The sequence below is a fragment of the Mugil cephalus genome, chromosome 1, assembly GCF_022458985.1.
Source record: "Mugil cephalus isolate CIBA_MC_2020 chromosome 1, CIBA_Mcephalus_1.1, whole genome shotgun sequence".
Lineage (NCBI taxonomy): Eukaryota > Metazoa > Chordata > Actinopteri > Mugiliformes > Mugilidae > Mugil > Mugil cephalus.
The window spans coordinates 36177563-36194166 of record NC_061770.1 but is presented as its reverse complement, the minus strand read 5'-3'; positions in this window follow the sequence as shown (position 1 = coordinate 36194166).

Here is a 16604-nt window from a genome sequence, read left to right as displayed (position 1 = left end):
CTTTTCACACAATCTGCATCAGGATTTGTCAACGTTTTTCAGGCCAACAACCCCCAAACTGATGCAAAGACTAAGTAGGGACCCCCTACCTACTGTATGTGTTCTATATTAAACTAGTGCTATTTATAAATATACATTGTTATTAGCATTTTGCATTCAATGTTAAGGTATTCAAATAACACACAGGTTCAAATGTTCATTTTTTCATTTCAGACATGCAACTGCCATAAACATGAACATACCTATATATACCCTGCACTGTTAGCTTCTCTTCTGCTAACATTGCAGCCTGTATTGTGCATCCTCGTGATTGGCTCGGGAGTAATGGGGGCGGGGCCTACTGTGTATATGAGGCTTTGATTGACAGGTCTAGAGGCTGCCTCCATTTATGTTGGATTCATGTTGATGTGCATTTAAAGAAATGAAATGTGTGGCTGGAAATTGAAATATATATATATGTATATGTATAAAAATGTTTAATCAACCAAAGATTTTGAATTGATTAGCTGCCGTTTTCTAGTTGTGGACTAGGCTACGTAGCTGTTGTCTGGTTGTATCTTATTTCTGATATAGGCAGAAGGAAGAAATGTTTGGTTGGAGTGTGGTCACATTCCCATCATTACTTACCTACTTCTGCTGGTGGCTAGGCTAGGCTAGGCTAAGCTAGGCTAGACTAGTTAGTAGCTGACCACTGTTCTGCTGGTCAGTTCTCAGATCATGGCACAAGGGATCGTGACATCTCGTCCTCTGTAGTAATGTATAGGTGTATATATATATATATATGTTTATATTGAGACCCCCCTGCAGTACCTCCAAGGACCCCCTAGGGCTGGCGGACCCCCTGTTGAAGTCCTATGATCTCCTTTTAAAATAAATAAATAAAAAATGTCTTGTATTACTAGATAGATTACTAGAAGTTAGACAGGGTGTTTGTAAGCGTGCAGCATTTCAAAAAATACAATGAGTGCAGAAAGAAAAAAAAAAGCCACACACACACAAGAATAAACTTCCATGTTGTTGCCAAATGATTATGTCCAAAAAAGCCGTTTAAAGGTGAAGGTTTCAGCCTGAGGGAAAACAACAAGTTCTTGAAAAAGACAATGTGTGACCCAGCTTGTCAGCTTCACTGGGAGCTGACCTCTTTCTTCCACTCAAGCAGGAACCAGAAATAGGTTATGGGCTCATAGCTGGTGGGTCTCCTGTAATAGATTTTAAACAGACTGGCTCCCAGGGCAAGAGAATAAACCAGCCACCTCTGATTCTTTGGGAAAAATGTGCATGAAAACCTGGTCTATTTACCCGATGTATGCCACGTATGCTACTCTGTCCCATTATCTCTCTGTCCCTCTCTAACTGCCTTTCTGCTTTCACACAACCATCAAAAGGCTTTTCAGGAAGTTTCAAACCGTGCGTAGAAAAGGTTCTAAACTCTGACGTAGGAGTGAAATAAAATCCGTATTTATCAAACGTGCGGACACTGGTCCTACGCACACTGATAAGTAATGTGATGATAAATCCCACCTGTTCCTAACTACCGGTTCGGTTCATTTGCATTCAGAAGTTGGAAGAAAATCATTGCTGCAAAATCAACAAGACCCCACCTAATCCATAAATGAAATAAAGGATCATCTGACCAGCATCGCAAATATTTTACTGCAAATAGACGAGTCGCCGAAGCAGACTGATGCATGCGCATCGCAAATGTTAAATAAATTTAGTCAGAGCAAATTAAAATGAAGAAAAATGAAATTTCTCACATTCCAAACAGCAGCTAACAGGCAGACTGACCTAAACTCTTTGTATGATCCTCTCTAGTCTGAGTGAGTTTTTGAGGTTTACGCTGAAGTGTTTCTTCAGCAACGTTTAATAGAGATGCAGTTACATCTCACATTGTTTGTGTATTGACTGAATGAAATCCTTCCCAGTTCACATAACTGGAATTCATTGTGTGGTTTATTGCAATGTGGGTTCAATCTGCCTCCAAATTATGTTTGGGAATCCAGCAACGGCCTGAAATGTGGGCTTGTTGGTGATGTCTGTATGGGATCCGTAAACCGAGGCCAGAGAAATGATTTCATCCAACGCCGCCGGGATGATTCTGCTTAGTGTCGGCTGTGAAATGCCGCATACGTCTCCAAACTCTGGCTGAAATGTTCCGGTGGCCAAGCGTCCCGGGGTGGACAGGAGGATGTGCGCTGGGTTGGCTTTGATTTAAAAAACGAGAGTTTTAAATCACGGCACAAATCCATCAGTGTGTTTCTGGGGGAAGCGACGTGGAACAGATCAGATTAATTAACTCTCTTTGAAAACGCACGGTCCTCAAAACCCTCCAATAACACAAGATAAGCAATAGTAGTGTGCTTCAACTTTTCTTTTCAGGTTGTCTTTTATAGCTTGTCATGTGAATTATTCAAAGTGCCCGCTAATTACTGACTGAGCATTTTTCTAAGAGACCGGCAAGTTTGAGATGCTGCTGAACACTGTGACTCTTAGTGGGTTCTATGTGTAGTTCCACTGTTCTACCACTAGATTTTGTGTGAGTTGTGCATAAATTTACACACTTTTCTAAGCACAAGTACAATGAACAGAGTAAATCATCTCACTGAGCTAAATGTCAGTGCCTATGTCTATTAAAGCCGGGACTTTATTTTTCTTTATCACTAGAGGACGTATTAGCTCAAATTAGGAACTCAAATCAACTCTTTAACAAACGATCGCCTTATTTACAAAGTCAGTATTAAGAGAGTAACATCCAGGAAGTTCACCAGCTCATGCAAAATATTCCAGAAATTCCACTTGTTGATGCCCTTTGGGATTCATCCAGAACTGACAAACCAAAACTATAAGCCGAGCAGGTGTTTTCACCTAAGATTTGACATAATTTACATAAGTGCAGTGCATACACAATTAAAAGAAGGTTTAAATACAGTACGGTACATTTTAGGCCATCGTACAGTGTAGTCCTGTCTATATTCATGCTCAGAACCAATCATAAGCCCTATTTGCTTATATTGGCATTACCTTAAAGAACCAACCTCTAGACAGTAACACTAGATATGTTGAAAACTGAATCCCACATAAAAACTGTTGAACCCATTGAAAGACAGCGAAGTTCTGCGTGCACATGCATATACCTCTAAGATTTCTCTCCTCTGATGCTTTTGAGACGACCTTTCCTGCGAGCAGGCATTTGTAAAAGGAATTTTCAAACGTTTATTAAAATTACTAGCACAGGCTTCTCTGGAAAGAAAGGTGCAGAGATGATACTAGGTACTTGTGAAGGCCGTGGATGTAAGTTTTCCCAATTAACCACCATCATACCACCTGATAATCGCACATAGGCTTCTTGGAAACCTATGACTTGCAGCATTTTAAAGATCATGCCAGCGTTACATCTTTTTCCAGCTTGCTCTCACAGCCAAAATGTAGCATAAAGTTCACACAGAGCTCCTTTAACTAAACAACCCCAGGTACGTCTCTGTAATTAAACGAGTACCACTACTTTAAGTCTGTTTGGTGCAACAACTTTCTTGTGAGTGTAGCCATGCGGTGCAGCAGTGATTGACTGACAGAGGCAAATGAAGGGAGATGCCGAAGCAACAGAGACGGACTAGACTGCAGCAACCAGCAGCTGATGGTGGATGAATGAGTTGCGAATGTAACAAAGTTTTTATAAAAGTGTGGTTGTCAGGACGAATAAATTATAGCCCAAACTTAGAGTCTGATGCTCCAGATAAAAAGAATGATTGAATGAAGAAAGACCGTAGGTCTAATAACACATGCATGTTTTTATGTTGTTGTTGTTGCATTGGGTCTTTTAATGGTCCACATCCAGTGGTTTATGGTATTACATCATTGTAACATGTTGCAGTTGTTATAACTCACATACAGATCAGGTCTCTTGTCCCTTTTATACGCCCTTAAAACAGCTTGACATCAGAGTAACTATCTACGGGAGCCAATGATGGATCCAAATGCTGAAAGTGAAAATGGATAAAACAAATAAATGAGTAAATGAGGTTGTGGTGTCTGGGAGACCATATGAAGTCTGGCCTCATTGGGGTTATAAATATTATCCAATTATTCCAGATTGGGTAGAGAAAAGAGATCTAACGTAAAGACCCAACAAATGAAGAAAAATATGGCCCAAAACTCAAACTGAGGTCAACTGAACAATAAGGAAACTAACTTAACCCAATCAAAACTGACCTACTTGACAAATGAGACACACATGGGTTATATACTCTTAGGACTAGTCCAAAACAGACACAAGGTTGAAACTTGACTAACAATTAACAAAACAGGTGACATACTGAAACTAAATATAAACTAAGTGAACAAAAAGACAAAACTCCACACAAGGAAATAATTCTTCCAAACCAACAAATCCCTTCCAAAGGAAACTTCAAGGCTCCTGCTGTCCAGTCCCCAATCTTCCAACCCCCCGAAATGGCCTTTTCCACTTCCCCTGGACCGCCCTCAAAAAGTCCTCTACGTCAGGTTTCAGGTCTTTTGCCAGAGGAGCCAAAACAAACAAAAAGTATTTGTTTATTTCAAAACCCATCGACATCATGCTGAATGGTGTGCACCCAAATCAACAAACTGCAAATGGAATAAAATGTAACTTGAAAACAAAAGACTATGTATGGTGTGAGTGAAAAAACACTAACACTGATGGTGGATGACTGCTGCAGCCGCCACAGTTCTCCATTGAGAGGTTAACTTTCCCATTCTGGACAATCCTCTAGAGCAGGTGGGCTGGACTTGGCCATCTCCTCATGATCGACTTTTTGCTTGTCACCAAGAGACTTTGCATCAACTTTATATCTCTACTCAGTTCCAGAAATATTTGACTCTTTAATATCTTTCCGAAGATATACTCATATTGGGACATTCCCAAAAAATACGGTAGTGGTTGGAGGCACCATTGAACCACGCTGCCTGCAACACGAGGTGTTAGCATCTTTATATTTCTCCTGGTACGGTGTCCTGAAATATCTAATGACATTCTTCCAGCAATGTTCCCTCCAGTCCACGGAATTTGATGTTGTGCATTAGAAGTTATTGTCCGATAGCTCAACTCCTGCCTCCTTCTCCCATTTTTCTTTTTTGTGTAAAGTGTTGTTATTGCTGGCGAGGGATAAGGAGCTGTTTACATGCGTGTGTTTTAATAGTGTTTGTGTAGTTTCAGTGTTGAAACATGTATATCAGAATGTCGTGTGGTAGAGGGCTATATTAAATTACTGACAAGACATGCATATAGTAAATATCCAGCATTGCTTTGCATCCACTCCGCCATGCAGATTAGCCTTCTCAGTGTGTCTGTTTGAGTAATAGTCTCTATTTGTTTTTATCTCCCTGCGTTCCCAGTCCCCCCATGATTTTCCTCCTCTCTCTTCCCCTCTCTCATACACTGTCCATCCATTTCACATTTACTATGAATATCACAACATCGGTCCCTGAGGGGCCCTTCCAAGAAATTACACATTATCACCGTTCGCTTTGACACAGACGTGTTAGAGCATTTATCACACCTATCAGGATGCGTCATCAACATATGATCACATCTGTTGTCTCTTGGGGGGGGGGGGGGGGGGATGCAGCTCAACCAGAAAGCACATACATATATACACAACACATCCAGATGTACGTGTCAACTGTATGACACTCATCTCTCTTGACACATGCATCCTACACATCCTACAATTCCTCTTCCTCTCGGGGCTCTCGCTTCCTACCGGTTTAGCGTGGCTCCCTTGGGCGCAGTTGTTCCCTATCCTGTTTAATTGAGTGTATCTCATCATTTGCAGTGTGCCTTCCCTCTGTAATCACTCTTCGGAGCGTCTTTGCTTTCTACCACCCTTTATGCTTCAAGGGAATCCTTCACTGTGAGTGTTTTAAACAGATTGGCTAAGTTAAGTGTGGAGGATAAAACCACCAGTGTGAATCTTTTTTTTTTTTTTTTTGACATGGAGTTAAGAAAGTGTCATTCAGAGAGAGAGGGGATCGAGAAAGTGGCACACCCTGGCATGCAAAGACTGACTGAACTTGAGAGAATAATGCGCCTCTAAGTGTTGTTTCTGTTAGGTGGAGGGGTTTTGTACTGTTCCCTCGAGTAAAAAAAAGAGGCAAACGGACTGGTTAAAGCTCATCTTTAGGAAGACTTTAGTTGCTTTGTACTGAGGATATTATTGACACCACAGCTTTGGATTGTTTCCTGTTTCTTATCTTCCAATTCTGTAAAGAAATGGGGTTCACACGCAATTTGTGTATTGCAACAGGTTTTAGTTTGGGATTGATATGGCAGTGGAGGGGTTGGATATTCTTCTTTTAGCGGGATACGCCACCCCTGTTTGACGTTTAGTCACTCACCGTATTTCGCAGAGTTGGATAAGTGAGAAAAAAAGTGTTTTTAAATCGGTCCAGACATTGTCCTAATCTGCCAGATATTAGCATAGGCACTGTAATCTAGTGTTGTCAATTAGCCAGTTGTTTGCAAAAGTGATAAATAAACTCAAGAATTCTCCTAATTACTTGTGACCCGTACATTGACGTAGAGTATGAATGTCACTGCAATTAACAGGTAGGGATAGCCTGGGGCAGATATAGACTTGGGACTATATTCCGACAAAGCACCGCAGCCAGGTGCAAAGACACCACACAGCACCCGAAAGCCAGTCACGCCAGTGTGTTGACAGAAGTTGGGGGTTTTCAGGTGCAAAGGAAGGCTTTTCTGCATGGTAAAGCTGTAGACCATGTCAACACCATAAACACCTTCAATTTGACACGTGTAATATGCCTCGGCAAACTCTCAGCTCTACCATAACTGCCGTCCTCACATGATGCATTCACTGACATCAAGGACAAAAATCACGCTCTAGAAGAACACCAACAATGACAAGCAAAAGAACTCAACACAACTGAACATTACAACATTGCTTAGCTTAGGTAGCTTATCACTACCATACACTGCAGATATGCTATGATAGCTTAAGGTCTGATAATTTTGATAAAGAAATTCACCATCAAAGTGTTGATGTGCAGCCTCCTTCTCTCTGTTACTGCAGGACGTGGTGGAGTTGTTAATTGACAGGCGTTGAGAGGATTTAGACAGTTCCTTTGCTAACTTTAGAGGATGTCTTTTCAGATGAGGGTAAATTGCAGTAGTGCATTTATTGTATTTCAGGACTGACTTACATATTTTGCATGTCAGGGCAGAATGGGCTCCATCATTAGTGAAGTATTTCCACACACTCACCTGTCTCCTTCTAGGAGGCGTCCATGTTGTTATTGTCCTGTGATCAGTGACAAGTCGATTTCCCGCTTAAAGTGTAATGGCCCAGCAGCAAAGACGACTAGTCTACAACCCCTACATGGTTCTCCTGTGAACTTATAATAGTATATAAAATACAAAGATATGACATGAAGCTATGGCCTTATGATTGTTAATCACTTTGGTATTGCATTCTCTGGAGCTCCACATTTCGAATTTTAAATAATGACGGTTCTTAATCTGCTGAATTATGGCCTTAATTGTTGTTCATGTCCAAATTGTAGCACTTTATTTCTCCAACAAGAGCCAAGTAACAAAAACATAAACTTAAGAATTAGAACAGCGTACTGGTTGCAAATCTTCTGCAGTCAAAGTGACCCACAAACATCAGACGCTTGGTATTTCCCCTGGTGATGCTCTGCCAGTCCCGTGCCTCAGCCATCTTTGCTTTGTTCTGCTTTCAGGAATGTTTTTTGTTTTGCCTCCCTTGTGGTCTGGAGCAGGTAAAACACATGCTCATTTGGATTGGGGTCAAATGACTACATTGCTATTTAAGATTAGTTTACTGTTTGGGCAATGACTGCTTGAATATCTCATCAGTGCAGCACATTTAGGATTGCTGCCTTGTTGCAATGCCTCATGGGACCTTCATGACCACATATTGACAGAAGTATTACATCTTTCTTTCTGAAATGTGTCTCTTTCATGCATTTATTCTCTTCCAGCAAATCTGTATTTTTTTCCTGGTGTAATATTCACACGCCATATGTTGATCTAGCTTTATACCGATCAGGCATAACATTATGACCACCTTTCCAATATTGTGTAGGTCTCCCTTGTGCCTCCAAAATAGCTGTGGGGGGGGGGGGGCTGGTCTGATGTAAGTGGGTGGTACACGGCTAAAGCCAGCACGAAAAAACTGGGCAATCAACTCAGGATGTTATCTGCTCAGCTCCTCTTCAATATGCCACGTTGAGACGCAAACCTATTCAAGGATGTTGATGTATCTGCTTGTCATGTTCTCATTTTGTCACTGGACGGCCTGTCAGACTACGTCATTGTAGAAGACTGTTGAAAACAGTCTACTCCCATGAGAGAAAGATCTCCGAAAGATTGAGATTTTTGTCCATTTTTCCAATCAAATCAAATGTGTTGTTCACATGATCGTTAATGGAAGGCCATCAGAGAATCTTGATGTGAAACTTGATGTGCGGCTGTGGTTATATATAGCTCATATATCGATATGGCACACTTTTTTATTGATCGCGGCGGCACACTGGCGAGACTGTGAGGTCCGCGAGCTGCTCTGCGTCTGTGGAGAAGAGGAGATTCGGCGGCACATATGTGTGGGACACAGTGATTTATTCGAACATCGCCAGCATTTTGTTCCAGCACACTTAAATGTGTAATGATGACGTATGCTGAAGTAACAGCCACACGAATGCCAGGTCCAAACGTTTAACGTCAGTGGCTTTAATGTTGCAACTGGTCGGTGTTTGTGCACGTTTTGTCTCTTTGGGCTCCGAGAAGTCGCATACAGATACACTTGAATAGGTGACGGTTAAAAGGACCCTGGAGATAAGGTACATGCAGACACGTTCACAGCTGCAGACTCACGGACGGAGAGAAACACATCCTGCAGGAGGGGGTTAGTAGAAATGGCAGCACTAATTGCTGCTGCTTACTGATGCTTTCTACTGACATTATGTCTAGTGACAGTGCGTCAGACTAAACCGTGTCGTTTAATGTTGCCCCAGCTGTCAGTGCTCACACTGAGCCCCAACTCTCCTTATCCCTCTGTGGCCAGTGTCACTGTCTCCTCTTCTTCTTTGTTTTCTTTCTAAGTCAGCTCCACTCTCCTACTAACTTCATGTGTTGCAAATAGAAAACGGGGTTCAGGACAGGGGTAGGGGGGAATAAAGAGAGTGAGATAAGAAGAGGAAAAGATTAACCTCCTTTTTCATGTGTATGCCTTTGTGTTTGTATACATCTAGCCTGCTCGCCCGAGTGAGCGCTCATCTCTCTAAGTATGTTTCACCTGCTTAACCTCCAGCACTATCTTCATCTCTTCTTCCTCTTCCTTTCATCTCTGAGCCTTTTATAAGTACTTTTTGCCCTTGCTTTGTCATTCCATCACTACATTACATATGCATAGGGACTGTGTGTGTGAGTGCGATGCTCCCTGTGGTTCCTGCTGTAATTCTCTGCTCTTGCAGCTTATTCTAGCTTCTCACTGTGACTCATCATCACATGTCTATTTGTGTCTCTCTGTCTTTTTTACTCACTACGTCGTGCTCCTACTAACTCTTCCTCGCTTTCATTCCCCGAAAATTTTTCATGCCGTATCTTCTCTCCTTCATTCTTTTCCAATCTTCATCATGCATTTCACGTTTTCTCCTTTTGCCTCTTTGTCTGTTCCTCTATCTTCCTTGTACATTTTCACTCCTCCTCTCGCTTTCTCCGACTTCGCTCTCTGTCTGTCCCCTCCACCTCCTCCTCCTCCACCTCCTCCTCCTCCTCCCCCTCTTTCTTCCATGCCTGCCATCTCTTCTTTCATTTTCTGACTCAACACCTTGCTCTTTGCATGTCTATTTCTGGTCTCTATCTTCCTCTCCCCATGCCAGCATCACCTCCCCCTGGTTCTCATTATCTGTCTCCCTCTCTTTCTCTCTTGTCTCAGTCTCTACTTATATTCCTTCTATTCCCAAACCCGTCCCACCCACATGTGCATGTGTGCACCCACACAGTCATACACCTGCACACATGCAGATGTACAATTTTAAAGCCGTGGCATTCTTAAACCATTTTATTTGTGTTCTTTTTTTTTTTTTTGAATCTCTTGGAACAGGACAAACATTAAACGGAAAAGTTACTGTAATGTCAACACCTCTCTGATTCTGATGCGTTGATAGAGCTGTAACCAATGTAAACTTTAGATCGTTGAAGAACGTACAGACAGGAAGCCGCAGTGATGTCACCCATTGATTTGTGGATTTGTTTCTATTTTGAAGCCTTGAGTTTGGATACTTCGCTGTCTTGTCTACCAGTAGTTATTATATATGAGGGAGAGGGATCTCACTGAGAACCTGAGGACATCGGAGTCAATGAAATCAGCCAACTTCCCAAACACACCTCTGATTGAGGCCTAATTTACAGTGCTGTAAATTTAGCATCATGTATGTAACATGAAATATATTACCCTGGCGAGCAGAGCACAGTAATTTTTAGCTGCTTCCACACTGGCTTCATTTGGTCTGTGTCTGTCTTTTGTATAGACCTCTTCACAGTTTGTAAACAGTGTGGCATTTTTTGAGGGGCGGGGCTTAGCTGGAGGCAAAAAATGTCAAAACACTATAGCCTGTAAACGGCGGTTAGCATCTTTCAATGCATTGTTTTGGTCAAGAATGGATGAGAATGTTTTAGAGAATATATTAATACACTCACTCTTCGAGACCATGAGTGTTATTTTAAAAAGATGACTCTGACTGATGGGACTATATTCACCGACCCCGACACTCTCACTCACTGGATGGACGATTTGACCAAAGGACACAGAGGGGATGAAGTCTGGTCTGTCTTTATCAACAAAGATATTACAAGAAGTAAGTGGAACCACTGTGGACGTAGCAAAGCAACTTCTGCTTGGACGTCCCTGAAATACGTTGTTGTATTCGCTAGTGGTTAGCATTAGCATAAATAATGATGGTTTAATCACCAAAGCCAAACCAAAGTTGTCTACGACTGTCAGTGGCTGGTATGGGACAAAGTGTTTTTGATTTTCTGATTCTGGGAGCATAAAATGCAACAAGACAACATTTTCACGTTTGACAGTGAAAATCATCTCGAGCGTCCCTCTGTTTTGCCTCCAGCTTATTTCGTGACGTAGGCCACGAAGGGGTTTATACGTCAATTCACATGATATAATAAGCACAGAATGATTTTTTTTTTAAATTATACATAAAAGGATGTGTAAAGAAATTATGCCTGCTTTGTAGGGAACAGACAACCATTCACACTCACACCTACGGCCAATTTAGAATCACCAGTGAACCTAACGAGCATGCCTTTGGACGGTGGGAAGAAGCCGGAGCACCCAGTAATTTTCCAGTCATATAAATTTGCTTTAAATTTCTTTCAGCATTATCTTGTTTGCTTATGAACTGCATGTGTTGTCCCTGCTTCCGATATTACCTACTCCATCAACTGCAGACATAACTTAGGTGCAGAAAGCAACCTGCCAATAAAGTAAAGCATCTGTTCCTCCAATTAATCAGTCATCTGAATAAAGAAAATGTGTTGTTATGAATCAGCCTTTGATATTTTTTTTTCTAACTTCCTGCCCTTGATTCTATTGAAACATTTTTTTTTTTTTTTTGTAACTGTGAACTCATGTTTTTGTCACTAATGATCCCCACTCAGTGCAGCTTGCAGACAGAGCAGAGCAGATGTTCCTCAGAAAAATGCTGTTAAATCACGGCACATTATATTTTTTGTCATTCTAACCCCGGTAGATAACAAATACACCAGTCAGCGGTGATAGGATCACAACAGGATTTCGTGAAAACGTATCTGCACCTTCAACTTTTTTTTTTCCCCCTCTCTTCTCTCTCAGCTTTTACTGCTTTGTTTTGCACATTGTTACTGTGCCCTCGTTTTTTTTTTTTTTTTTTTCCTGACACTCGAAGTGGAAGATGCACTCCCCCTGCTACCCTCTGATGAAATGGAACAGATGTTCCCTGAAAAGCTACTGTGGAATTAGAATTATAATGGATTTTACTTTTTTGTCATGCAAACCTTGACAGCTGAAAAACAAGAGAAACATTGGGGATATGATCTGACAGTAATGGGCATTTGAATGATTATTCCATAATTATGAATTTGCATCATCTGTTTCTTGATTGTTAGTATTTTCTACGCATGTTCTCTCTCTCTTGTAGTCACGTTTTCACCTTGCATTTGTGCTGTGTCCATTTTATTTTTGCGCTTACATCCCCAGCGGTCCAATGGAAATATCCTATGAGCTCATTACCAATGACTACTTACATAATTAGGTAGAAATTAAGCCTCAATATATAACTTAACTCGTCTTCTCTCTGTTCTGTTTCTATAAAAGCCAAGATACCCAGGCTTTAGTGTCTGTATTATTATCCTCCATTCAGCAACAGAGGAGAAAAGAAACAAAGTCCAGGCAGCGAAATCGTCTGGTTCTGTTGCATTTCTTCGTCAGGCTTGTGCTGCTAAAGCCTCTGTGAAAATGGATTGACTCGATCCAGCATACAGTATCGTAGCTTTTTTTTTTCTTTTTCTTCTCCACGCCGTGAAAGTTAACCGCTCTGCACACACGGTGCTGCCGCACATACAAGAAGTGAATTCTGTTCATTTTTACACTTCCTCGTAGATGCCTCTACATCTGCTGAACAGGCTTAGAGATTAGAGGATTTTCAGTTGGGCCCATGCTGTGTGAAATGCCCGCGGTACAGCTGAGAGTCCACTTGTGACAAATTAAATAACCTGGTGCATACTTCAGCTGGAAGGAGCTGCGGCCGTAGTTGCAACCGAAGCAGGCAAGTGTAACTTCGGCGACGGCGGTTGCTCAGCGTCGGCCCTTCACATCTGTTTCCTTCTCCCCTCGCCCTCCGTGCTCACATATACTTTATTTCGTTGAATTCCCACTTAAGTGATCATCATTTGTGTATTTTATTCTCTTTCTGTTGTCAGACAACGGAAGCAAATAGCGACAGAGACACGGCTCATTAAAACTGCATGGTAACCAGCAGAGGCTCGGGTCATTTTCTGTCTGCCGCTGTATAGTGCTAAAATCCTTAATTCATAACACGCGTATTAAAGAGAGCAGAAGTGCTCTGATTTCGGTGTTATTTACATTCAAAATGGGGGAAAGTTACAAGCCCAGCATACGACCTTTGTTGCCTGGGGAAACACTCTGAGCCAAGACGATGTCAAGAGCAAGAGATGACCACAAACCATGGAGTAAGATTAGTTTTACATCAGTTTTATGATGCAGAGAAGTTCGAATCATCCTGTGTCACTTCGGGAAACACTCTTTATTAGGTACACGTGTTCAATTGCTTGTTAACACAAATAGCTAATCAGTCAATCACATGGCTGCAACTCAATGCATTTATTCATGTAGAGGTGATCAAGACAACTTGCTGAAGTTCAAACCGAGCAACAGAATGAGGAAGAAAGGGGATTTAAGTGACTTTGAACGTGGTATGGTTGTTGGTGCCAGACAGAAATTACTGATCTACTGGGATTTTCAGACACAACCATCTCTAGGGTTTAACAGAGAATGGTCCGAAAAAGAGCAAATATCCACAGAGCAGCAGTTGTGTGGACGATAATGCCTTGTTGATGTGAGAGGTCAGAGGAGAATGGGCAGACTGGTTGGAGATGATAGAAAGGCAACAGTAACTCAAATAACCACTGGTTCCAACCAAGGAATGCAGAATACCATCTCTGAACGCACAACACGTCCAACCTTGAAGAAGATGGGCTACAGCAGCCAAGACCACACTGGGGGCCACTCCTGTCAGCTAAGAACAGGAAACTGAGACTACAGTTCACATGGGCTCAATGAAACTGGACAATAGAAGATTGGAAAAACGTTGCCTGGTCTGATGAGTCTCGATTTCAGGTGCAACATTCAGATGTCAGGGTCAGAATTTAGTGTAAACAACATGAAAGCATGGATCCATCCTGCCTTGTATCAACGGTTCAGGCTGCTGGTGGTGTAATGGTGTGGGGGATATTTTCTTCAGCATGGTTTAAATGTCACAGCCTCCCTGAGTATTGTTGCTGACCATGTCCATCCCTTTATGACCACAGTGGACCATCTTCTGACGGCTACTTCCAGCAGGATATCACATCATGTCACAAAGCTCATATCACCTCAAACTGGTTTCTGGAACATGACAATGAGTTCACTGTACTCCAATGACCTCCACAGTCACCAGATCTCAATCCAATAGACCATCACCTTTGGGATGTGGTGGAACGGGAGATTCTCATCATAGATGTGCAGCCGACAAATCTGCAGCAACTGTGTGATGCTATCATGTCAGTATAGACCAAAATCTCTGAGGAATGTTTCCAACACTTTGTTGAAAGTATGACACCAAGAATTAAGGCAGTTCTGAAAGAAAAAAGGGGGTCCAACCTTTTACTTGCAAGGTGTACCTAATAAAGTGGCAGGTGAGTATGTAGTCGTAACACTCAGTTTAGAGCTCAGCAATGTTCACGTATGAACAGATTCTCTCTGACAAACCCCACAAACCCCAACCTCCGTCAGATATGAAACGACCTTAGCCTCTGGAGGAAATAAACAGTCTCATGTTAGCCGACCGGTCCAGTTTGTGATCCAGCTGCAGACCCAGGTACTTACAGGTCTCAGCCACCTCAAAACACTCCTCCCCGTGTTGATGGTTGGCTGCAGGTGGGGACCTGGACCAGTGGAAATCCTCTACCATCTCATTGGCTTTAGCTGTATCGATCAGAAGGTGGTTCACTTCGCACCGTGAGACAAAGTTCAGATTCTGTCTAGTCGAGCACATGGTAGGTAGAGATCAAAATGTATATGAGAAAATGAATATTAGTCACAGTGAGTGGACTCCTCCTGGATGTTTGAACACACAAATATAAGCAAACCAGTTTGCATGTTGCATGTTAGTATTTGTTAGTGCTTGTACATCTCGTTCCATTGTCATCTAGTAGCCAAAAAATCCTTTCTTTGTAATGTCACTAAATAAATTTCGAACCAAAAGTAATAATAACGATAGCAGTATTATTCTTTCCGACATAAATAAATAATTAAGTTGCACTGCTTCCTATATGTCTAACACCTAGCACCTACCTAGTGGAGACACGCTTCAGTGCTGGGATGGAAAATGAACACTTTCTTCTTCTTCTGTGTTTTATTTTGACCCGGTGCGGAAAGGAAAGAGGTCAGAGCTCCAGTGTGTTAGACGGGAGTTCAAATAGAGACGCGGTCCGGCTGATTTATTGTGAGAGGGTGCGAGTGATGCTGTGGGGAACATGGAGTGACATTTGAGAGAAAGAGACGGAGCGAAGATCTAGAGCTCTTCTGAAAAAGATTGAGAGATTTATGGAAAGATGGAAAGGGACAGACGGAGCGGTAGATTGAGATAAAAGTGGCATGTCGGCCGAAATTGAAAGTGGAGTGGCTGCAGTACTTTGGACACACAAACGCGCCGTCGCCATCAGACAATCAGACAGAGAGGGAAAAAAAAAAGACTGTGTGTGTGTTTCTGGTGCAGCTGTCTCCTGTTGCCCATCAGAGCTATCTGCCTCCCCCTGCTCTTTCTCTGTCTCTGTTTAGCCCGCACACATCATTACCTGAAAACCCCGTTGCTTTCTCTCAAGCCCTTTCTTTCTGAACAGCCCGAACCCATTCCTCCCCACTGGATGGAGGAGGAGGAGGAGGAGGAGGAGGAGGAGGAGATTTGCAGGATGTTGGTGAGTCAGAGGCAGGTGCCTGACAGGCAGCCAGCAGCAGCAGCAGCAGCAGCAGCAGCAGCTCAAGAAATTTTTCATCCACTACCTCCTGTGTTCCCTTCCCATCCACCTCCTTCCCTCTGCCTGTGTGGTCTGCTGAGGCCCAGCTCTGCTCGCTGGAGATACCGGGGGCCCACAGACAAATGCCAAATCCCCCATCTCTCTTTTTCCTTCTATCATTCTTGCACTTGTTCTCATTCTCAGCCATCTTTCTTGTCATGCAAATCCCATCCACACTTTCCCCTGAAAGCCTCTGTCCAGGTTCTTTAACGGTGCCACCACTCAAAAACCACACATAGCCACTTTATTAGGTACTGCTTGCTAGTAAAAGGTTGGACCCCCTTTTACCTTCAGAACTGCTTTAATTCTTGGTGTCATACTTTCAACAAGGTGTTGGAAACATCCCTCAGAGATTTTGGTCCATATTGACATGACAGCATCACACAGTTGCTGAAGATTTGTCAGCTGCACATCTATGATGAGAATCTCCTGTTCCACCACATCCCAAATGTGATGGTCTACTGGATTGAGATCTGGTGACTGTGGAGGCCATTGGAGCACAGTGAACTCATCGTCATGTTCCAGAAACCAGTTTGAGATGATATGAGCTTTGTGACATGGTGCATTATCCTGCTGGAAGTAGCCGTCAGAAGATGGTCCACTGTGGTCATAAAGGGATGGACATGGTCAGCAACAATACTCAGGAGGGCTGAGGCATTTAAACCATGCTCAGTTTGTACTAAGGGGCCAAGAAAAATATCCCTCACACCATTACACCACCACCACCAGCCTGAACCGT